The sequence below is a fragment of the Pelobates fuscus genome, chromosome 3, assembly GCF_036172605.1.
Source record: "Pelobates fuscus isolate aPelFus1 chromosome 3, aPelFus1.pri, whole genome shotgun sequence".
NCBI lineage: Eukaryota > Metazoa > Chordata > Amphibia > Anura > Pelobatidae > Pelobates > Pelobates fuscus.
Window position 1 is genome coordinate 349,077,292 of NC_086319.1, and position 26,426 is coordinate 349,103,717.

The 26,426-nt window shown below is 35.5% G+C and overlaps 1 long non-coding RNA gene across 1 annotated transcript; it reads right to left on the reverse strand.

The window, feature by feature from the left end:
- Positions 1–829: 829 nt before the first annotated feature.
- On the reverse strand, positions 830–26,426 carry LOC134601249 (uncharacterized). Its single transcript, XR_010090407.1, has 3 exons — positions 26,330–26,426; positions 3,926–3,988; positions 830–1,187 (listed from the first exon to the last, which is right to left on the reverse strand). It is a non-coding gene; the product is annotated as an uncharacterized LOC134601249 (long non-coding RNA).

Consider the following 26,426-nt stretch of genomic DNA (forward strand, 5'->3'; position numbering starts at 1 on the left):
CCATGTCGGTGCTGTACAAGAGTCCAACACTGAGGTCTATACAGGATTCAAAGATACTTCAAGAGCCTCCATAGATCACGTCTCACCATAAGCAAGATGATGCCTAAATCCCACATCCATCACTCGTGCAGTTACTGGGACTGAACAAAGTTTGATAGGGGAGCTCTACCTTTTGTGAATTCTAGTCCACCTCAGGCTTTACCATTAGAAACAGTAGTCCCTACTTTACCTATTGCATGGTGTTGGAATTTCAATAAAATTCCAACTCAGTCAGCATAAGAGATTTGTAAAGATTATATCTTTTACGAAATACTCAGAAGTGACAGAGCTGCTTTACCTTTGCTGTGGTAAAAAGCACAAATTATTTAAGAAATTCAAGGAAGCAGATAATATTGACAGATTTTTTTTTTAGAGTAATTTATTCTAGATAGCTGATTTAGAAAATTTTAAAATTTTTACTAATTTGGATATTTTTACCTTGAATTTTAAATCAACTTTGAATTTTCACATTTGTGCATAACCCTGATAATGTTGAATGAGACTCTTGGATAATACATTACAAGAGATATAAAATGTGTTTGAAATGGAGAATGTGTGTGTGTGTGTGTGTGTGTGTGTGTGTGTGTGTGTGTGTGTGTGTGTGTGTGTGTGTGTGTGTGTGTGTGTGTGTGTGTGTGTGTGTGTGTGTGTGTGTGTGTGTGTGTGTGTGTGTGTGTGTGTGTGTGTATATATATTTTTTTTTTTCGTTTTTTTTTTTTATTTAATTTTTTTAAACCATCAAAAAATATATAAGCCTAGTACATTATGCAAACCAATATTGGCAGGAAAATATAGTATAACTAATCTAATAATGTACATTGAATATTAACTCATACTTGTTGCTCAAACATGCAGGGTTAATTAATGAGCAAACGTGTTAACATTCTGAGCTGCTCCACTGGAATTTTTCGGGATGGATAAAATCTATTTTGTGTCTTAAAGTCTTTCATGTTCACAGTATTTAAAAGCATCCTCTTTCTTTCCCGTAGAAAAGTGCTTGATTTTTGCTGAATGTGAAGATCATTCATTGGAAAGGGATCAATGCTGCTTTTAGACATCAGGAATTAGCCATCCTCTGGTTGACTGGAGGTTAGTTATAATCACATGACCTCTTTCGCCAGCTTTGTGGGTGGCAGAGCTGTGTTATACTGATGAGAGAGAAAAAAAAGGAGGCAAGTTGAAAGAAATGAATGAAGTTCTATTAACCTTTTGAAGAGCCAATAATATACTGTTGGTATACTTAAACCATGTATATGATTAGCAGAATACATTGGATAAAACAAGCAGACAAAAAGACCAGCAAACTATGACCAAGAATGTTTTCTTTTCCCTTCAGCTGGGTTTAAAATAAAATAATAAAGGAAAAAAACATGAAAAACACAAAATAATACACTTTAAATTTCTCAATAATTAAATAAAGGACTCCATTAAAAAAAAAAAAAAATACTTGTCAAATTTAAAATTTAACTATTTTACCGAATTTGGTAAATATGTAGACAGCAGGTCTATTTTTAAAATGTTTTAATTTTTACAGAAAATAGAACTTTAAAAAAAATAAAAAACTTTTCTGGAAAACGTGGGGGGGGGGGTGGGGGGTGGGGGTGGGGGGAAATATATGGAAATCGGATTAAAAACCTTAGAGGGGTTTCAGATCTTCTTGGGAGAATTCTTTGAATGTTTAACTAGAGTTAAAAGTGACGCAGCCTCTCATAAAATCAAACACAAAGGCCTATTCTGGGTGGCTCTGCATAGACGTTGATTCCGTTTTGACAATGTTGTTTAGCTATCATTTGCCATTTTAAATGAATTGGAGCAATCCCCCTTTTTACAACATTTGTTTTCTATTATGGAGAGGTGCAGCACTTTAGGGCAGACATGTGAAAGTGGCTGTTTGGTTCTCTTTTTCATCCACCTGACCCTGCCATTGTCCCATGTCACCCTGGGAATGTCACGCCTCACTACTTCACTTTGAGATGCTCTATAAAGTGGCTTTATCATTCCTTTTTTTTTTTTTAGACACACACAAAATTGTTCTCATTCCCCCTGCTGTAAAAGATACTTCAAATTGGGACTCAGTTCACAAGTGCAATGCAATTTGGCTAAGCTCAACCTTTGTTCGGCTTGTACAAATGGCTAAACAGTGCACACATTATACAGTTGATCTACTGCTGCCTTAACACTGGAGTTAGGGCTGGGAGGAAGCTAATCCCCTCCACTACCAAGCTGGCATCTTCTGCGTCTGAATATTTCCAACAGGGAAAAATGTGGAAACTTGTATTTGATGGTCTTCAAGAAGGATCAGCTTCCCACTGTTCATAATCCTACATCAGTTGGCCCTTTATATACAACTCTTAATTGTTCGATATTATTGTCTATAACATAAAACAGACAGTTGAAATTTTCATTGAAGACACAAGGACAATATTTTTCATAGTAAATGTTGAGTGGAGTCATTTACGAATATGAAACGTGCATTACGTCTCCGCGATCATCCCACCCTGCACAGATATAAAGTACCAATCAGCAGGATAATAACTTCGATACCCAAGGACATATTTAAGTATTAGTGAATGATGAATACACCTTTCCTGATTCATTATTATATTAAGAGCAGAACTTAACTACGCAAAAATCATTTTTATTGCATTCACTATTAAATCAATGCAAGTTTTTTGCAAGTTTTTATAGCAATTCCTATTTCCATGGGCTGATATTTTCTGATTATTATTGTGAAAATGGAACGCTTGGAATACTACGAAGGGTTAATACATAGTTTCCATTTGCATATTATGACATCGTTATTCTAACAGCCAAATTACATCACAAAACTTTTTAATCAAGAGTATTCACCCAGCAATACCTTTGCTAGATATTTTAGGAATACACTTTTTTTATAGTTAACTTTTTGAAAACTGTGGACGGGACGTGTGCTAAATCAATCATAAAGTGGGAGATTAAACAATTAAGCAATGTACTTCCAGTCCATAACTTTTAAAAACCTTGACAAGATTTCAAATCAACAGCAAAAAAATAAGCAGCAATGAAATGTTTTCTATTTGATAGCGATTTTTCCACTCCAGATTATAAATGAAATCCACCAAGTGCATGTTTAATGTGCTTTATAGTGTCTAATAAAGTATAGATAAAGACATTCCATTAAATAAAAAGTATTCGAATATTTACTTTTGAAACTGTACTAGTTTTGGTGTTTGACATTCCTCTTCATTTCTGTTAAATGCCTGTTAATTGCCTTCTTGTTGATTCAATTTGTTTGTGGTCTCTTTGAACTCATGCTTTGTTCACTTTTTTTCACGCACTGGTTTCACCTAAGTTTCTGTGAGTTTTAGCAAGTACAATTTAATGGGGAGAAAGAGTGTATTGAGCAGCTTAGGACATATACGCAAGGGAACAGCTGCTCTGCTTCTATGTAACATCGTCACCATCGTCACACTGACAGTAAATTGGTTTGTATGTAGTAACAGGTCTCTGGACAAACAGCTCTGCTTAATTCCTGTCAATAGTCAATAATCTCTGTTTGCTAGGGAGGTGACAGCAGTCATACAATCAAAGAACTCCCGTGTCTCATCCAGCAGGGAAGAAAGGATTTGTTTTTGTACATCCTCTTTGTGTAAAAACTATAAACAATATATACGTAGTTTCAACAACTTATCCGATGACAAAGATCCACGTGATCATTTTAGCCACTCTGCAACATGCTATTAAAAACAAAATAAAGTCTTATGGCAAGCAAACACTGCACTCAAGGAACATTCTAAGCACCATAACCACAACAGCTCACTATAGTGGTCATGATGCAAAGGGAGCCCTGGTGTCCCCTCCACCATTTTGAGTAGTCAAACCATTCTTGAATGGATGTACTTCTTACCTGGGGTCCGCTGGGTACTGCTCTCCATGAGGAGCGCAAGTTGTTGATCTATCAGCTGTGGCTCTGTAGATAATAAGATCAGCCAATTAGATAAGCCCTGCACTGCAGTATTCCTTTAACAGTAGCATATGTGTTTTGCAGTACCCGCTAATTACCACCAGGGGTGATATTAGGTTTTGAAAAAAGTCTGGATCCTTGAGCCCAAAACAAAATTTGGTAACACCTATGGCCTCTAGGAGTCTTTAAAAGACAGCCCAGGCTGGAGTTGTCTGTATAGATAATGCATTCAAGTGAAATAACCCAAAGAAAAGATACTCACCTTTGAAGTTCCTTTGTTGGCTACAACAAATACTGCAGTGAACTCTCCACACACTAGGACATTGCTGAAGTACTCCAAACATTCTTGATGTTCTGAAAACTCTTTATGAAAGTATTGTGTGCATCCCTTAAATCTCTGTACAGCGACTTACTTAGTGCATACAGCATTTTAGTACAGCTGTCATCATCTTACTATAAGCTGTATAGATCACAATTAGCTTAATTTATTAAATAAATGAATACTTTAAAAAAAAAATGTAGTGCTGAATCTTGATCTTTGACACCATTGCTCCTTTCATAAAATAGCACAACTAATTGCCAGCAATGGAACACTCCAAGCACCATAACCACTACAGTTTGCACTAAGCAGCATCATTCATGGAAATGCAATGGGTCATCTGAATTTACGTTCCTCTAATATGACATTAACACAGCTGGAAAACCTGGTGCCTAAATACGTCTTTAAGAATATACCTCCTAAAAAAACATTTCCATCTAGGAAAAGAGGTTGATCTAATTGGTTATGAGAATAGGACAGGAGATGTTTGTATAAGAGACATAAAAATGTTGTAGTACTAGGATAATATGAAAAGAAAAGCAAAATATCACCAAGACTCTGCCCAATGGATGAGGGATACAAAAAAGACCATGAAGTTGAACTAACTACCTAATAATCATCCATAAGTGGTAATTCTGTGCAGTAGTGGTAGTGAAAAATTTAAAATAAATAAACACCCCATGCAAAGTGAAACACATTCATTAGAGCTAAGTCCTGTACCAGCTCTAGTGCAGGTTGGGCCCTTTTTATGAGAGTCACCCATCTTTGAGTGGTACCTATCTGTGTGTCCTGCAAATAATGAAAAGTGGCATTAATAAACAGACTAAAAAGAATTTGACCCAGGATAGTATCCTGATGAACTCCACGTACAACTTATATCCAATGTGGGAATTTTATGTTAACATTATTACTTTTTCTAAAGGAACTCTGTAGCGTTAGGAATAAATATCTGTATTTCTTATCCTGCAGCCTTGATGCCACTTGCCAGTTAGCCTACTCCAACTGTATAAAAATAAGAATATGATTTATTTAAAATAAACTAATTACCCACCTTTTCTCCAGCTCCAAGTCTCCCTCGGTCACTTCCTCCTCAGGTTACATAATCCTGGAGGTGTGTCTTCAGGATGATGCACCAATCCAATGTTCCTCGTAGAGAAGTTTGAAAACGTAGACGCATGCTCGGTGCTCACCTTGATGCACCTACAATTCCTCCATAGAGAATCAATTATTCTTTATGGCCAATGGTGATGTCACTACATACCATTCCTCTGGCAGTATGTCAGAAAGGTGAAACATAAATATTTTGGCTATAACTAGAATAAGTTCCCTAAGTGTATACAGTGTGGGTCTGGGACTTTATCTATTATAAATTTAGCAGTATTATCACGTTGTCCAGTCTAAATCTATTACATATTTTCAGTAAAGCTTCCTGTGATTTTTTTCAACATTAAAGACACACCAGCAACTTTCAGTTCTTTTTTAGTCCTTAAATTTCAGGTACATCAGTCACAAAACCTGCAAACCATTTTAAAGCCATTATCTATAATTCAGTTTCCCATAGCCTTTAATTGTGTATGGATAAAATATTAAATAAATGGCCATATAAAAGGTTAAAGCAAATACATAAAATGTAATAAAACAATTGCTCACAATAGTTCCATGGTAATACAGACTGAACAAAGACTCAAATCTACTACATTCATAATTTCACATATCTTCATGTTTCTGCCATTGATCCAAAAGAATGAGAGAAAATCATTTCAAAATTATTTCCAATTTTGTCGAAAAAAATCCTTCTTGTCTCCAAACTGGCACTCAGATTTCTTTTTGGAACAACAATGGACAGAGGCTCATGGGTTAAGAAAAACAATAATTCATAGAGTAGAATGTGAGACATTGAATTGATGGAGCCTTTTCCTGGTCATGGAGGAGTCCACTTTCGACATCATGTACACGTGCAAGGGCTGCAATATGATAAACTTCAGAGGTGAGAAGATGTTGACAAGACACATACTTGAAGAGTTAACTTTTAACTTTTAAAGGATATTAGATTATTTCTGGTGTCATCATCTCAATACATCTTACTATAGCTGATTATTCTCCCACTGATAAATAAAGCAAAGTGTAATATATAGTTATATAAATGGTCTGGTTCACACATTGGTGTGCCTATTTCTACCAGTGCATGCCTCTGATATTAGTCCTGGGCAGACTAGATGGGCCGAATGGTTCTTATCTGCCATCACAACCTATGTTTCTGAACCCACAACAGCAGGTCCCATTGGCATATACACAAAATATTTAGCATTAACCATATTAAAACACAAGGAGAAAAAAAGAGGAAACAAGGGGACTAGCAAAGGTCAGAAGAACACAACAAGTAGGGCAAAGTAGTGCAAATTAAATCATTTGTAAAAAAAATACAAAAATACAATACAATACAAAAAAAATTGTATTCTACATCTTCATTAAGACTGTGAGAAGAGAAGGAACATTCTGAATAAATTCCTATAATTTCTGTGTTGCGTTTATTTTCCTTTATGGTTCCAGCTCTTAAATGTAGCAGAGGTTTTTCAATTCACAAAAGAATCCAGAAAACATTCTGGAGTCAATCAAGACTTGCATTAGAAAAATAGGTATATAACACAGAAGCAACCAAAAGTATTTTTTTATAGAGAAATATGTACAGAATCCAATCAGCAGACAGTGGAGCCCAACGTCCAAGGCAGGGGCGGTCGATCACAGCACAAGTAGCAACCAGACAAAGTTCGTAGATATGTCAGCTAACACTTACAACCATATATAAAGTAGATACAAGCCATGTTGGAGTAAAAAGTATATTTTATTGAGATGGTTTAAAAACAAAGAAGAAAAGCAATTGTTAAGTATTGTTAAGAGCTATGCCCTCTTATTGTCTATTTGCCTTTTTGTTTTTAAACCATCTCAATATAAGAAATGTTTTACTCCAACATGGATTGTATCTACTTTATATATGGTTGTAAGTGTTAGCTGGCATATCTACAAATGTTGTCTGTTTGCTACCTGTGCTTTGATCGACTGCCCCTGCCTTGGATGCTGGGCTTCACTGTCTGCTGATTGGATTCTATACATATTTCTCTATGAAAGAAAATGCTTTTGGTTGTTTTATGTTTTACTTCAACATTAATTTTATCTACTTTATATATGGTTCTCAGTGTTAGCTGGTTTATCTACATATTATGTATGGAAGTTTTTTAATTCCCCACAATGGTAGTCCTTCAAATTTAAGGAGTGTCAAGTTCCCTAGCTTCAAGAATTAAAACGAGGCAGTGATTATATTTGATCATGCTCAAGACCCATTCTGAATACATCCCTTATTGTAAAATATATACAAACCTGTAGTGTATCAAGTTAGCTGGCCTCTGATTTGTACTACACTTGTGCTTGCTTTCAAATGATTTGCGATTCATCTGAATTTTTTGTTTCATGATTCAGAGTGCAGATTGTTAACACGTTTCATAACAACATATAGCAACATATAACTAGTACTACCAAAGTGTGGAGGTGCCATTGATTTCGACTAACTCTCTAAGCATCAGCTACAGGCAGCAGATGTGTGTTTATCTTCTACTGCTTGGAAAAAAACATGTTTTAGAAGCATTTATATTTTAGCTAGTATATACCTACATCTCAAGAGTCATAAGAAGCCTATGGAAATGTCAGTTAGCAGTTAGAGAAGTAATTTTTCTTGATCCACGTTGACTGTGCTGGTATCCAGAGAACGCAATCAAAGATCTCCCTCACCGGCCCAAAGGCCCTTCGTTAGTGAGAGGTAGGACCTGGGAGGCAGTTTTTCCCATGAGCATGCTGTGTTAGAGCGTTGCCACGGCAATGCTGTGATACAGAATTATCCTTGCGTTAGGAGTGAAGATGCAGCTCCTCTGGCTGCAGGCTGTCTTTACTCCTCCAGCGAGCAGAATGCTGGGTTAGAGCAGAAAAAAATTGCCTCCCAGGTCCTACCTCTCACTAACGAAGGGTCTGCTAATCACTACTTACCACCGGAGTCCCCCCCTCCTTCACCAAAGGTAAGGAGAAGGGTGCTGGGGGGGGTTGGGGGCATGAGGCTTTTTAAAAAATGTATTTTAAATAAAAATACAAATGCGCCCCCTCACAAATGCACAGCACCGCTCAAACACACACACAGCACCCCTCAAACACACACACAGCACACCTCATACACACAGCACACCTCTCACACACACACTGCATCCCGCCACACACACACCACCCCTCACACACACAGCACCCCTCACACACTCCCATAGCACCCCTTACACACACACACACACAGCACCCCTCACACACACAACACCCTTTACATACACACATTGCACCCTTCATACACACACATAGAGCACCTCTCATACAATAGACACACACACCACCCGTCACATACACATAGCACCCTTCACACACACACAGCACCCCTCACACATACACACACTGCACCCCTCACATACACACAGAACCCCTCACATACACACCTCAACCTTCACACACACACACACAATCCCTCACATACACACACTCAGCCCTTCATATACACACAGAGCCCCCCTCACACACACTGCACCACTTACACGCAGCATCCCTCACACACACTGTACTCCTCACATACACACTGCACCACTCACACACACACAGCACCCCTCAGACACACACATATGGCACCCCTCACATACTGCACCCCTCACACACTGCATCCCTCACATACATGCAGCACCACGTGCACACACACTGCACCCCTCACACATAGACACACACCGCACCCCTTACACACACACACTGCACCCCTCACACACAAACACTGCCCTCCTCACACACATACAAACACTGCACCCCTCATACACACAGACACTGCACCCCTCACTGCTGTCTGTCTGTGTGTATTCAGCAGTCAGTCTGTGTGTTTATGTATTCTGCAGTCTGTGTGTGTGTGTTCTGCAGTCTGCATGTGTGTATTCAGCAGTATTTGTTTGTATTCAGCATTCTGTGTGTATGTATACAGTAGTCTGTATTTGTGTATTAAGCAGTCTGTGTGTGTACTCAGGCAGTATGTATGTATTCAGTTATCTCTGTGTATGCATTCAGCAGTCTGTGTGTGTGGACTCAGCAATCTGTGTGTGTATTCAGCAGTCTGTGTGTTTTCTGCATTCTGTGTGTGTATTCAGCAGTTTGTGTGTGTGTATTCAGCAGCCTGTGTATGTATTCAGCAGCCTGTGTGTATACAGCAGCCTGTATGTATTCTGCATTCTGTGTGTGCGTTAACCAGACGGTGTGTGTGTATTCAGCAGTCTGTGTTTGTGTATTCAGCAGTCCGTGTGTGTGTATTCAGCAGTCTGTGTGTTTGTATTGTATGAATGTATTGCGTTTGTTGGAGGTACCAATAAATATAAGCTAAATTTTATCGATAATTTACATTTTTATTCCTGTGAGTGGTTGTGTAGGCAGGGCCCAACTGCACTGCTTTGCCCAGGGGCCCGCAATGTTTGCCTATTTGTCCATGAATGGTTTATTTGTAAGGATTCATGTTGATACTTATGAATTCAAACTTTCCAAAATCTACATATTCTGTTGATACATAATATTTGTGCTTTATCGATTTTTCGTGTAAAAATAAATATCATGTATTTAGGATCAGTGGATTTAATTGTTGTTGTAGAGTCACTTGAAGACCGGATGTCTGAGGATGTAGAAAACGTATGACTCTAGCAGCAGACAAACGTTATCACAATCTCTGAAGTGGTGGTGTAATTCTAAAGTACATCATTTGCCTCCAGGACTTTTTAACCCTCAAGAAACATGTCTCCTAAAAAATGTTCTAGATAAAGAAAATTGTTTCTTTATTATTAAAAATTAGACTTGTGCAACTTTTGAAAACAAAATTGGTTCAGCCAAATCGACTCATCTGAAAAATGTTTGGGTTGTCTGAAATTCGTCCTAGTGACTTTTCAGTTCAAACTAATTTCAACCATGCAAAATATATATATTATATAAATGATGTATATATTTTGATGTTTACCAATAGGTGCATTTTCCTGTCATTTAGCTCACAGATCACGTGAAAAGAAATATCCAATACAAGCAAAACAGGAGTAGAAGCAGAAAATCTAAAGATAGATTTTATATATAGATGTATAATATACATATCTATACAAGTATAGATTTTTTTAACAGCTTTTTCCACCTCTATGAGTTACTTCCTACTTAATCTGTGAATAAAATCCACCTTTAGTGAATGTCCTTTAACAATAAATCATCTTTTTTTCCAATCAATCATCTCTTTTTGGCTAAACAGGCAGAACTCAGAATCATGAATGGAATGAAATGAACATGTTCATTCATTGTGTGAGTTGTTTGTTTGGGTATACATCCATATGTCACTTTGGAGTTACAGAATTTGGATGAACTGCCCAAAATTCAGTTCAATCGCAGTGTGACACTGAATGCATAAGTCTATGAAAAATAATGTTCTAGAACTGAAATGGGAGTATATACTCAAAAATCTTTAAAATTTAAAAGGGTAACACATTAAACAAGTTGTCTCATCTCAGTTGAATACAGTTGCCTTGTGTCAGCCCGTTTGCCATATTTGTTCAATGTAAAGGAAGACAGAAAAAAAGACTTCAGCAGATATGCAAAATGTTGACTTAACCCATCTCGAACTAACACAGAGAACCATCTTGTCAAGAAGCACCCAGGCAGGTAATAAAAGGCCAATCAATGACTTGCCTTCAGGCAAAGAAGGTTAAGAATGAATGAAAGAAAGAGTGATCCCCAGACCATCTACTAACAAAGATTTTAATTTGCTTAAAATCATGTAAAATAGACATCTTGGAGAAAAATCCCTTGAGAAAGTCCCGTAGTGGGACGAAACTCATGGACTTCAAGTCCGTGAGGTTTCTACAGGAGCTGTCCTTTAAATTTCACTGTGGCCTTTTTTGAAGCTTCCGGATATGGTATTGGTAGTGTGGAGAGTTTACGGGTACATAGATTGGTGTGCTCCCCCAACCCGGTGAGGTCACATAAAGGCCAGGTAGACTGCCGGAGCCGGTGGCCTTCCTTTTATAGTTGGTGTGGTTTCAGCAGATCCCCTGGCAGTTCGCTCTCAGGAATTGGAGGTTTGAGCTCTCTGTCCCCATATCCTCACCCTACCTTTGGCGTGAATTATTCAGGACTCGTGGATGGCATGAACGGGACTTACCACGACTCTGGAGTTTCATCTGTGTGAGGGGCCCCCTACGGAGAGTGTTGTGAGTACACAATACCCGTGGCTTGCTGTTCCGAGGCAGTTTTTCTTATTGATTGTAAGTTTTTTGATTGTGTTAGTATTCTATTATTTTTGTTTGATACTTTGTTATATTGATTTGTATCTATGCACTATTGATACACTCTTAGTGTTACACTGTGTCTTTAGTATCACCGTGTATAGGTGATTCGCCACTTACTTTGGATTTATTCCTACAGGCTATTCTCAGGTTTAAAGACCATGTAAGATTGCTGCTCCTGTTGAATTTGTGATTACATTTTATCTTTCTTATTTTGGTGCGCTGACTAGTATTTATTTGTTATCTTGGAGAAAAATCACTAAAACAACAATTCACTGTAAATATGTTGATTCCAAATTCTAATATTCAACTCATTGAAGTGGTCTGGATGCAGTGTCCCTGTCCTCCTTAGTCCTGCAATGTACTGCAGTTTTTGGTAGCTAACCAACTTTTGTTTGACTAACTTTGGTCGTCCTCATGCCCAGCATGAGGACATCCAGTGTCAGTTAAACCCCCATAGGAAAGCGCTAAAGCATGTACATCCTGTCGAATGACATCGCAGGGGGCAGAGTGCCGACCCAGCGCCTATAGAATTGCTTTAATGTTAATATAAGTCAGTGCATAGCAGACCAGATTTATCGTACTCTACTTGAACCAATAAGGCAAATTGACCCAGTATTACTGAATAGGCAGTTTAAAAATTGTTATGTAAGTCACCTACAATCCTGATTCTAGACACATTGGTGCCCTGCCAGTTCCTATATATATATAAATACAATACAAATGCAAAGACGGAATGGGCACTCGTAGGACTTTTAGTTATAAAAAAGTACAAAATATTTTAATTGTGCAACGTCAACATTTCGGACCCACTGGTAGTCCTTTTCTCAAGGTTTTGAGAAAGGACCACGAGTGGGTCCAAAACTTTGACGCTGCACAATTAAAATATTTTTTACTTTTTTATAAAGTGAAATTCCTACGAGTGCCCATTCCTTCTTTGCATTTAAATTGTGTTTATGTTCCTTTATAACCAAACTATTTACTTCTTCAATACGATAGATAGATAGATAGATAGATAGATAGATAGATAGATAGATAGATAGATAGATAGATAGAGAAGCAACATTTATTTTAACACACATAAAGAATAACACATATAGTTGTCAATTTTGTTTTTTTTTTCTATAAAATCTGAAAATAACTTGCATCTTTCCTGATTTAACCCACTGACTGTACATAAAGGGAATAAATAGAGATGAATTATTTCTCTGTTGTGTATGAACAGCCTGCTCAATAATTGACTGTAGAACATTTTATGTGCATAATTGTATGCAAATAGCAAAAATGTATTATACATAAGTGATCACTTTAGTAAATAAGAGTATGCACAAGTGCAAATAATGATTAATATGTAAATTGAGTAATTAAAAATGTTTAGTAAATATTTCCCATTAAGCCGCTACTTAATAATATGTATTATTAATGTAGGGTTTGCTCGAAAGATGTAATATCCAGAAAACTGTGTTATTATTTAAACTTATTCTATCAAAGCAAATATATATATAGAATATTGCACGTATCAATATAAACAAAGTATGACTACGATCAGTTTCCAATTAAGATGAAAGTTCTTAAGATGGATACAGTTGTTTTAGCAATTAAATCAAATGAATCTACATGATCAAAATAATGAGTGATTTTATCCAGAGGCACCTACATTTTGATAGTTTACCTGAAAAATCAAAAAAAAAATCAAAAACACTGAGAGTTCTGTTCAATAGAAAATTAAATAACCTGACGACTTGTTTAAATCTGGTCAAAATAGTAAAATTCAAACAATTTCCCAATTTCTGAAGATCCGAGGATAGCCCGGGTTGTTCACCAACGTGGAATTTTAAGTTGAACTTCAAATTTAAGGCCAGAGTAGTTGACGCAAAAGCAGAGCTGACTTTTTCCAGTTCACGTATTTTGACCTTAAATTTAAAATTCACTTTGAATTAATTTTGAATTCTCACTTTAGTTAGTAACCCTGTTTCTAGAATTTCTTCTTTATTTACATTTTGTTTAGGTCAAGTGTCAACTCACCATAACTCAGTGTTTGTAAAAAAAAAAAAAGGGGAAAAAATAAACTTATACAGTGCAACCTGTATAGCACAACATCCATGGGTAGTAACATCCTCATTATCCAACACCCTCCATTAAAAAAAAATAATAGAATATTAATACATTCAATAATAATTTGACTTGTGTAATTGTTTTTGGATGTATTGCAATCCATTTGAATTTAGGACGATTGGTGGGTTGTCCAAATTCCATAACTCTAAAGCGCCATATGGATGCGTAACCGAACAAATGGCTCTAGCAATTGACGAGCATTTTCATATGATTCATACTTCAGCGTTCCATCCGTGGAGTAAAAAAAAAATGATTGATGGAAAAAAAAAAATGAATCATTAGGAAGTAGCCACTAAGTTTTGATTTTAGTCACAGCTCATGTGAGAAGTGACCAATAAACCGAAAAAAAGAGGTGCAGTAAAAAAATAATAAACATATATATGCTTCAAAACCAGCTCACAGAGGTAGAAAAGTGGATAGCGGATAACAAACTCTTCCTAAACACTGACAAAACAGTTACAATGATCTATGGAACTGTACCTAAATTACGTAAACTACAAGATCAACAACTGTTTATCAGAGCAAATTCAAATAGCACACTGACAGAGGCTGCTCTTTCAATTATCTAGGTATGCTGCTAGACCCCAATCTATCATTTGTCCTTCACATTGAAAAAAATCTCTTCTAAACTCTATCCAAAACTTCTTGCCTGCCCGGTACAGAAATAAATCCTGCCTAAGCCCGACACTAAGGAAACAGATAGTGCAACAAATGCTAATGCCGGTCATTGATTATGTGGATGTAGTGTGTGCACCTGCATTGCAAAACCACCTTCATAAACTTAATACGTTATATAATTAGTTCTGCAGCTTTGTACTAGAATGTAATTACTTTACCCACCATTGTGATATGTTAACAGAGCTGAACTGGCTATTGCTGGAATCCCGACACACTCTTCATCTTTCCAGCCTTGTGCATAAGCGCTTTTCTCAAAAGATCCCACCCTACCTGAGTAGAATGCTCTCCCCAGCTGTTCCCACCTCCTATAACATCCAATCCAGTACAAGCACTTTATTTTGCATACCGCAATACAAAAATAAAGTGGCTTGATCCTCATTTTTACTACAGTGCACTGCAATTATGGAATCAGGGCCGGCCTTAGGCTATTAGGCGACCTGTGCGAAAAAATTTAACAGCGCCTCTCCTCCCCCCCCCCCCCCTCCGATCATACCTCTTCATTATGTGTAGCATGTGTGTAGGGGTGTAGTGTTTCTATTTGGGATATATTAAATTAATTATTATTTCAAAACAAATATTAATTCCCCCATTCCTGATGGAACCCTGCAGATAGTGAGGCATGCTGATCTCTGCTCCTCCAGTGTGCTGGGAATCTGTCACACACACACAGTTACAGGCAGACAGTCACACAAATACAGTCATATGCAGACATCTACACATACACAGTTGCAGGCAGTCACACACACACACACACAGTTAGAGACAGACAGTCACATGCACACATTTACAGACAGTCACACACACACACACTGTTACAGGCAGACAGTCACACACACATACACACAGTTAGACAGTCACACACACAGTTACAGACAGACACACAAACACAGTTACAGGCACAAAGATACACACACACACACAGCTTCAGTCACACACACACACACTGCTACAGGTAGACAAATACACTTACACAGTTGCAGACAGTCACACACACATACACACAGTTAGTCACACACAGACCGTTACAGGCAGACAGTCACACACACACACAGTTAGACAGTCACACACACCGTAACAGGCAGACAGTCACACACACGCACACACTGTTACAAGCAGACATATACACATGCACAGTTGCAGGCAGTCACACACACACAGTTAGAGACAGACAGTCACACACACACATACACACAGTTAGACAGTCACACACAAACCGTTACAGGCAGACAGTCACACACACATACACACAGTTAGACAATCACACACACACAGTTAGATAGTCACACACACACCGCTACAAGCAGACAGTCACACACACATACACACAGTTAGATAGTCACACACACAGTTACAGGCACACAGACATACAGTTACAGGCACAGAAATACACACACACATACACACAGTTAGTCACACACACAGTTACAGGCAGACACACAGTTACAGGCAGACAGTGACACACTGTTACAGGCAGTTACCCACAATATTACATCCAGTCACACACACTTACAGGCAGTTACACACACACACACACACACATACACAGTTGCAGACTGTCACACACACAGGCACACACACAGTTACAGGCAGTCTTACAATGCTACAGTCACACACACATAGTTACAGGCAGTCACACACATGTACACACTTACCTCTTGCCATTATGGACTGGAGTGAGGAGTGGAGGCACTGCAGTTCCTGGTACTTGGTAGTTCTTCTGCAGAGGTTAAGGGTAGCGGGTGCTTTTAGCTCCGCCCCACCACCCTTTTAGCTCTGGTTCCATACCTCATTAAGCTACACCCCCACTGCCTTCTTAGGTTTTTTGTTTGTTTTTTTTATAGTCCAGGGTGAAGAATAATGAACTTCACCACCCAGGTGGGCAGACCTGCAGAATAGGGGTGCTCTGTGCACCCTGTCACCTGGGGCATGTCCGAGCTATGTCGGCAGCATGGTGCCCCCTGCTAGCATGGCACCCTGTGCTGCCGCACAGCTAGCACACTCCTAAGGGCAGCCCTGTATGGAATAACCTCAGGGACACAGTCAAATCTTCATTCAATCTAAAATATTTTAAGAGATCTATGGCAGCATACCTCAACACTGAATGCACCTGTCATGGTTGACTATATTTATTACCTATTATGTGTTAAATGTATATATGTGTGTATGTATATGTATATATATATAGATTGTATTTTTTTTTTTTAATATTGAACCCTATTGTAACAATGCCATGTTTTGTGGACCCAGACATACTTAAAAATGAAAGAAATCTCAATGTATCCTTCCTGGTAAAATATTTTATAAATAAATAATAATAATAATAATAATAATATATATATAAAAATAGATTGATTTATTTTTACTGCTCCTCCTTTTCCCCCTTCTCTTGGTTACTTTATGTCACTTGATCTGTGAACCAAATGTCAGGAACATGCACAATATTTGTATTATGTATATATTTTTAAGTACACCGATAGGACCATTTTTGCACCCTTTTAGTTCATCTTAACTGTTTTTCCCAAATATTTTGTGCTGACAATATTTGAAGCGCTGAACCGCCACGTGGACAATTAGCAGACTCCCAAACAAAATTTTCTTTTCAGACACAGTGATTCCACCATACACTAGTCTAATAATAACTATAGAAGTAGCCTACAGTTATACAAAGTTTAAAACACAAAAAACAGTAATGAAGTGCTGCGCCAAATATGATAATAATATAATATATTTAAAATATTTCAAATGTATGTGTAATTTGTACTTCTTCTGTTCCCAAGACGCACAATTCTCCCCTATATTTAGTCACCTGTTTACTATTTTGCCCTACTTATAGTTTATTTTCTATTATGTTTCATTTCTTTTTGCCATCTAATGAAACTACAATCCCCATGATGCAGTTCGCATCAACTTTCTATCATTCCTGTGTAATTCTGCCTGATACTATTTCCTCTGTTCTTCCATTATCGCACTACTCCACCCCATTTTCTGCTTAGCCACCAAGTTATACACTATACTACAGTCCCCATGATGCACCTCACATCCACTACCGCGAGACGCATCGCTCGCTCACTAGGTTTACACTACATCTCCCAGCATACTATGTGCACTGTCACCAATGATCTCAATATCGCTTTTCTTAGGTAATCTAAAGTATTCTAACCTCGTTTTCAAGCGATTTTAACTAAAACAGACACAGTTCAGTATAATCTTGAATATAAGCTTTTTTATTTATATTTACTAATATGTTATATAAGTTTTTATTCTATTGGCTGCCGAATAGTGATGTAATTTTGGCGCCAATTTTTTAATTACTATGTACCTATATAAACCCCTACTAGCCAGGTTGTTAATTTTATCCTATTTTAAAAAGTCCTAGTGGTGAAACGCGTAATGGTAATATTGTTTGTGTATTTTATCTAATTAAAAGTTTTTTTGGTTACTACCCTGTGCCAATTATTTTTTTTATACACAATTTCATGTATTTTATATTTTTATCGTGTGACTACAAGTTTATCCGAGGTGTGGATCATACCACCAACGCTGATATCATACTTGTACGTACATTTTTATTTACGTTCACACTGAGGGCACTATCAGTTGTTTTTCTATATACCCTTCTCCTGAGTGTTGGACATCACCCCTTCCAGAAGACCACCACCACATATCCTATAAGTGGGGATTATACAACTGTACGCCCTTCACACCTGAGCTGGCTATAGCTCTTTTAAATGTGAGTTGACTCAATAAACCCTTCTCTAACAAACTACTTAATTCCCCTACTTTAACCCGTTTGTGTCACTATACCCCACTCCCTCTAGCATGTAAGCTCATTGTGCAGGGCCCTCAACCCCCTCTGTTCCTGTACGTCCAGTGGTCTGATTATGTGTCTGTTAGTCCACCCATTGTACAGCGCTACGGAATTTGTTGGCGCTATATAAATAATAAAATAATAATAATAATAATAATAATATATATATTTCTTTCTCTTCACATATATTGGTCCATAAATTCTATACGATTGGTCTCCTTCACTTTTTGTCTTTCATACAAGGGGAATAATTGGACTACTACAAGCACTGTAGGATATCACATCTCCAAAAGCATCCTAAAAGACATTTATCTCTAGAGTGCAATTCTGAACCATTTGGACTATTTAAGTGTACAATCAAGTGTACAACTAGTATCCTAATTATAACTCCTTATATTTCACTTAATTTATATACGTTTTAATCTCTCTGCTGTTATAAAATATGTTATAGGATATCAGCTGATACATTTTTAAATATTTTAAATATATTATATTATTATCATATTTGGTGCAGCCCTTCATTACTGTTTTTTGTGTTTTTCCTTCTAGAGGATTAGAGGGTTACCCTCTATTGGGCCGCTGACTATACACTTTTCTTTTATTTTTAACGCTGACGTCTCATCTTTTTACAGTTATGTAAAGTTTACCTATATTTACAAGGTGACATGTCCCGTTGTAAGGTGGCAATCTTCATCCATGGACCTGCCATTCTCTATTTTCAATTTTCTTCAGATGCTGGTGGTTTCCTCTGCGAGGAGCTACGTCAAGCATATGAGAGTACAAAATGAAAAATTTTGGAAATTCCAGTGAAGTCAACAAAATGATTGGAATGTTTTAAGAGCAGTATATCTTAAGCTTAAAGTGCGATGATGAATTTCAGTCTTTACGCAGAACAACTTTTAAACTAGGGCTGACCCTTGAACTAAGGCTGGGGATTTTAAATAAATTAATACTTGATATATTTAAAAAAAAAAAGAAAGGCCATAAAATAACTAATTGAATTACCAGTTTGGCAATGAGTGGAAATGATTTTTTATAAGGGAACTGTTACCTCAAAGTTTTTTTTCCATGTTATGTTTACTTACTCCTATATGTACCAAATATGTTTCTGTGAGGTGTAAAAAATAAAATTAAACATAGGGATCCTTTATTCTGAAACTGGACATCTCCATCGTAGCTTCCTGTCAATCATTTTTATAAGCTCTTTCCTTCGCACCTGGCATTCACCATAGATAAAGCATAAAGAGAGGACGATACATTAAACAAGGTTTCTATTTTTTCTATCTTTGCCTTGTTTGAACTGAATTGTGATGGCATTTGCTAAATCTTTGATATAGATTTTAAAGAAAATGGAGCCTAACATTAAAAAAAAGTTTAACATAAGTTACAGGTGATTTTTTATGTTTTATTCAATGGCGTGACTTCCAGAGATGTGGCGTTTCCTCTTTTAATTAGATGATGTTATCTTTTATTTATGTACCGAAGACAATTTACCTACATCCAGAAAATATAATATTCTGCAATCCTTGCAGTTCATTCAGTAAACACCAAATTGCAGTGTACTGAAAACTAGATTACAATATTTAACCAAAAATAGATTTTTTTTTTTATAGAACATCCCCAGCTCAGCTTTAGTGACAGTGTAAATAATTTAGCTAAATATAGTTGCACTATTATTTTTAAATCAACGCTATTTTGCGTTTAAGGAAGAAGGCCGTTATTTGATCTGTACAACAACACAAACACACAGAATGCAACCTGATATGAAAATAATAAGGAAAAAACATGATGATAATGAATAAAAATATTTTTCTGTATATGACATTTTTTAAGTCTAATAATGCATGTTTCACGGGCAGCGTAATGCCAAAAATAAAGATTAATGTGAATAAATACAAAACACTGGATGTTTATTGGGGGTTCTTACATTTCAATTCTTGTGATACTGAAGGCTGAAAAAATTGACATGCCACTCTTCCATGTAAGAAAAAAGGGAAAAGCAATTATGATCTTAATATAAGGAAGTACAACTAGTTTTTGTTTGCATTGATGTTAATGTTACACAATTGTCTGAATGTATCCCAAACTACCTCATTTGGAAAATTAGATATATTGTTTATATCAACTAAACAGTGAGTTGTTATAAAGTCCAAATATCTTTAAAAAAAAAAAAAAAAGGCCAAAACATCATTCATTAAAAAATAAAATTGTCCATCTTAGATAATTTAACAATTTTTTTCAATCGAACACATAGTTCGACAGACACTTCTCTGTCATACTGTTATAATAGCTTTCTGTGTTGTTAAATATGGTAACGCATTTATTAAACATCAATTATTCTTTAAAATATATTTCAGAATTGCTCTTTTTTTATTACTGAAATTGCTATTTCGTCCTAATGTATTCTCAGAATTTCTACATAAAATAATTCAAAAATAAATACCAATACATTCCATCTAATATCAACATAAACAGAATAAGAATTTCTGAACTGCATTAAATATGTGTAATAAACTATAAGAGTGCAATGTAATTGGTCCTTAGTTTTGCTGAGACAGAAAGCAATCTGAGTCAGTGGATGTGAGAGAAAATAATCCCACTAAAATAATTTGGTAAAATTGTTGGAAACAAAAGGACTCCCTTTACTGCCTTAAATTCCCATAGGGAGAAAAACTATCAGCAAAACAAAGAAAACTCAGTCTCAAACTTCATTCTATCAGCTCCCTCTTCACTGCCAATAAGTAAACAGAGGGGCAGCCAGTAAGTCCATCAAATATAATCTAGGACTTAAATCCAAATGAAAAAGAACTATTTGAAAGTTGAGAAATCTGGTTTTGATCTATGCATTGTTAGGTGCCTAAAAGACACTAAAAATAAATCTGCTTAACTCATCTGCATTCCTATATAGTAAATATTAACATATGTGATAAAGAGGATTATTTATTTTTTTTTTTATTTTTTTTTTACTTGGCACTATGGATTAAATCCTAAAACCTTTCTACAACATCACACCTGCACTCACACCATAAGGAATGAAAACCAATATTGTGTTAGGGCTATTGTGTTTTGCTTTCTCTTGCCTATCTGAGCAGTCTGTATGCTACTGAAACGAATTGTGGATTTATGTGAGGGAAATTAGCATAAATTATTACCAAATCTGTAAACGTGTGGGGTCCTGCTTTTTTTTTTTTTCTTTTTTTCTTTTTTTTTTTTTAAAAGGGGTCTATTGCTATCCTTTCATGCAGAAAGCAGAGCTTTACTGATGGTGAGCAAAGAGCTGAATACATCCTTGGTGCAAAGAGATCCCCATTTGCTTTTTTGCACATTGGTATAATTGACTTATGTGTATTTATGCCTATTTTCCCAACAACTGTTGAAGCCTCTTATTTAAATGAGTCTCCCAAAAAAGGGGGCCTTTTTTTCCTTTTTTCTTTCTTTTTCTTTAAATTCTTTTGCATTTCTTTACAAATGGGTGCATTCACTCTTAAAACCCCTTATACACTCATTTGACATGCACTTCATTTCAATGATTAACAGCAGACCCAAACAAACACACTAAATAAATAAATGATGCACATTTACATTGCTTTTGTGGGTGCCTCAAGCAAGCACAGAAAATCAACCGTTTAGCTTATTACTCAACGGTTGTATGTATTAGTGGATAAATATGTCTGAATGGGTAAGGTTATGGAAAATTAAAAATATATATATGTACATTTAATATATAAAAAAATATAATATATATATATATATATATATTGTCTAACATTCTAACGAACACACAGACACACTGACATACACACAGACAGAAAGACGCAGACACACAAAGCTGTGTCCAAATAACTGAGGTCGCTTTTTTAAAATTGCTGTTTTATTTCAGAGAATTGGACAATTTGTATGCAATTACCAGAGTTAAATGTATCTAACATAACAGAGTCTATACAATTATGCAAAAAATCAGACACCTATTACTCTAATAATGTGTGTGTGTAGTGTTTTTAGAAAGTACAGTAGATTGTTTTTTTTTTTATTGTGTTATAACTTAACCTTGCAATATCACGATATCATGTAAAAAAATAAAATAAATAATATACAAATAAATAAATATTTTTAAACAAAATATAAAGCCAGCCATGTCAGATTCTTGTAATTAATTAATATCTAAAAATTTAACAAATCCTACTTTTTTTATACTTTAACTTTAGATTTCAGCCAAACCTTGTGTACGAATACCTCACACAAGAGAAAAGGGGGCAAGCAATTTATTATCTACTTAAAATAATAATGCTACTAATATTTTTTTTTTTGTATTTGTAATATTATAATTAAATTAAAGCATTCAATTAAACTATCACTCCTGCAATTGATGATGGCTTGCTTTTAATTCTGCTGTTTTATGCATAGTTAATTCACTCTAATCCTTAATCAAATCCCTATTGCTATATTCGGAGTTATATTTATGACAGACATTTGTTAAGGTGCAAGTCAGATTAACCCTTCATCTGACAAAGTAGAACAATTCAGAGTCATATGGGCACGTTTGAGGGTTGCAGATAAAATTCTCAGGCATAGAACGAGTGATAAACAGATCGAATTTATCTGCATTTGCATTTTTCGTTTATATTTTTTATTGTATTTTATATTTTTATACCTGAATTTAGAAGGTCATATTATGTTAGTGCTCAAGTGCTTCTGTTAATATTGAAAAACGTGATTCTGCATTTCAAGCAACTAATCTGGATCCTGGTAGCTATTTCAATATTAATGAAATTGTTTAATCTCCTAAATTCATCGTGTTTAAGTAACGATTTGGTGATTTATTGACCAGCAAAAATAACTGTCATTAATGATATGATTGTCCCAACACATCTTTCGCTGGATTTCATTTAATTGTGTGGAACCCCCTCAGGGCTTAAAATACTGAATTTAAAGAATTAACTGTCTCCCTCCAGTTTCATGTGTTTCTTAGTATTAGAACGGTTGCAAAAGTGTATTTTATGTCTGTGAAATAATATTCAGGTTCATGTAAAAAAAAAAATCTATAAGATAGAATTCACTTTTTCAGCACAGTTGGAAAAAATATTAATTACAGGAATATTTTTTGATATCATTGACATATATATATATATATATATATATATATATATATATATATATATATATATATATATATATATATATATATATATATATATATTACTTCATTTTAATATTACACATTTTTGTCAATTAAAAATGATTTATTTTAAATTGATTTTTGTCTTTATTTCTGGTTCTAACAAATAAAAAAATGTCCATACAGTTATTTGAAACGCTGAGGTTAAATATGTCTAGCAGGAAATTTGTATTTAATTTTTTTAATGTATTTTTTTTAGGATAACCTGTATATGATTTACTATGTATTTTTTAATTTCTACAGAGAGGGACATTTTTTTTTTGTTACACTCTGATGGTATTTCCTCAAACAAAGAACAGTGCAAAAAAAAAAAATTATGGTAAAATGAATATACAATAAATCATATACATAAAAAATTATCTCTAGATTCAGTGCAAGGTGCAGGTCACTATACCGGTAATTTAAATGACCTCACTAGCTAATACTAAATTAGGGATGCTTTTTTTATGATACACCTGTTCTGGCAGACTGTTCAAATGGAAGTGAATTGTAATATTCAGTCAACATGAAGTATATTTATAAAGCCAGTACCTGCAGTCTGACCTCTATGAAATTCTTATTGGGGATTAGATATATTAGGACAATTAACTCCATAGTCTAATTTGATAGATAGATAGATAGATAGATAGATAGATAGATAGATAGATAGATAGATAGACAGAGAGACAGATAGGTAGATAGATAGATAGATAGATAGATAGATAGATAGATAGATAGATAATAGATAGAATTGTACATGAATTGTGTTTTTTTTTGGTTATAGTGAATGTCTATACAGCAGATTTGTATCAATGTGCATCAATTAATAATTATTAATTCATTTTTTTCTCCTTTAAATAACTGATATACATTTGTAATACAGTAAAATAAATACAATATGTTGTGGTCTTTGTATGAGTGTGTGTGTGTGTGTGTGTGTGTGTTTTTCTTACATTAATCACAGCATGCCCTGCAATGATTAATGGTCAGGTTGCCTTTTGCTGGTAGATGCTGTATGATAAAACACGTGAATAGATAGGATTTGCTCTAGCACTGATTGTGTCCTTTATAACCAGTCGGCTGTTTGAGTCTTTTCAAGCCTGCACATCTGGCTCACACAGCAGCTGTCTAAGTACTGTACATATGTTGCTGCTATGAGCTGGAATGATTGGGGATTATCAGAGACACCCCAGGGGAGTTAAAATGGGATTTCATTTTACTCCAATGCAGACCCCACACAACCCCAGCATTCATTCTATTAAAGCACTGCATGTGTCGGTAACGTGTCAGTGTGTGTGTCTGTCTATGTGTGTGTCTGTCATACAAACACCTTGCACCTCAGAACTATGATTTATTGCATTTTATTTTCATTGGATTAAAAGTGAATTACAAATCACTACTGCTTCTTCGAATAAATCTCAAGCCAGGCACTTTCATACCAAGCTAGGAGAATTAAAATTGATATTCTTTGCTATCAATAATTACAGAACTCTTATGTCCTCAGTGTCCAAAAAAAAATCATTTTTATATTGAATGTATATTGGTGTGTGTGTGTGTGTGTGTGTATGTGTATATATAGACTGTTTCTGGATATATAGAGACTCTTTATATCATAGTCTCTGAAAAACTTAAAAACTTGACACTTGTTGAAAGTGAAAGGAATTCCATGATTATCTGTTCACTGATCAACACATTGTGAAATGTTAAACAACAGCCATTAACAAACCGAGCTCCAGGTAATTATTACAATTAAAAACTGCTAAAGGGTTATTGGAGATAACTAACGCTGGCTTCCCAGCCAAAGTAATACATATATATATATATATATATATATATATATATATATATATATATATATATATATATATATATATATATATATATATATATATATATATATATATATATATATATATATATTACAATACTGTCTATGTGTCTGTCATGTCAGTCTATCTCTCGTGTATACCTCCTACTCCTCACTTAGATTATGTATTGTACAGTGCAGGGACTTCCTCTCCTAAACTTTACATTAGCATTGCCCCCCTTATTCTAGTGTCTGTCTAAGCAGCACCGCTCGTACTGCCCCTCCTCCTGATTAATGGAACCAGCAAACTGTTAACACACCTGTTAGCGCTACAGAAGTAAAATAGATACATTAATAACGCATATATGTGTAATTTATATACAACAACAAAAACAAAAAACAAACAGAAAAAACAAACACAAAGCATCAAAATGCACATAAACACATTACTAACATATTATTTAAAAAAAATCTCATGTTTACCATGGAGTTTATCTACAAATTATTTAAATATCAGTTCTAATAAAGAAATATTTTCAGTGAAATAAAAGTTATAAAGTTTTCACACCTAAAAGAACTGATTCGTATAAAATATAATCTAAATACAATGTTTCACTTGAAATAGTAGCAGTCATTTCTAAGTTCACAAAAAAAACAATCGTGACACAAAAGTAGAGTTAATTTTAATGAGGTATTATGTAATTATTTACACGATACAAGCACACAGCTATGACACACACACACACAAACAAACAAACACAAACACAAGCACACACACACACACACACACACACAAACAAACACACACACACACACACACACACCGAGAGGAGCTATGTTAAAGATTCGTGTACAATTACTTTAGATGGGCTGAGAAATAAGAACATGCTCCCCCCCCCCCCCCCCCCTTCACCTCTTGTTAAAAAAAGTAAAAGCAATGCTTGGTTCACAATACAAATCAGATAACAATATAGAACAAACAGAATGCCACAGCCGAGCAATTGCCATGTCAAACATCCCACTGCTCAGTAGCTCCATTTGTAAGTGTGAATTACAGACTAAACTCCCTGCAAAGCACACAGAAAGATTGGTGCATACCTTCACACACAGTTACTGGGTGCCATCACACTTCAATTCCGGTTTGTGAGCCTTTTCACCCATTGCCTTGTCTTCAAATGGAAATGATTTCTATTGG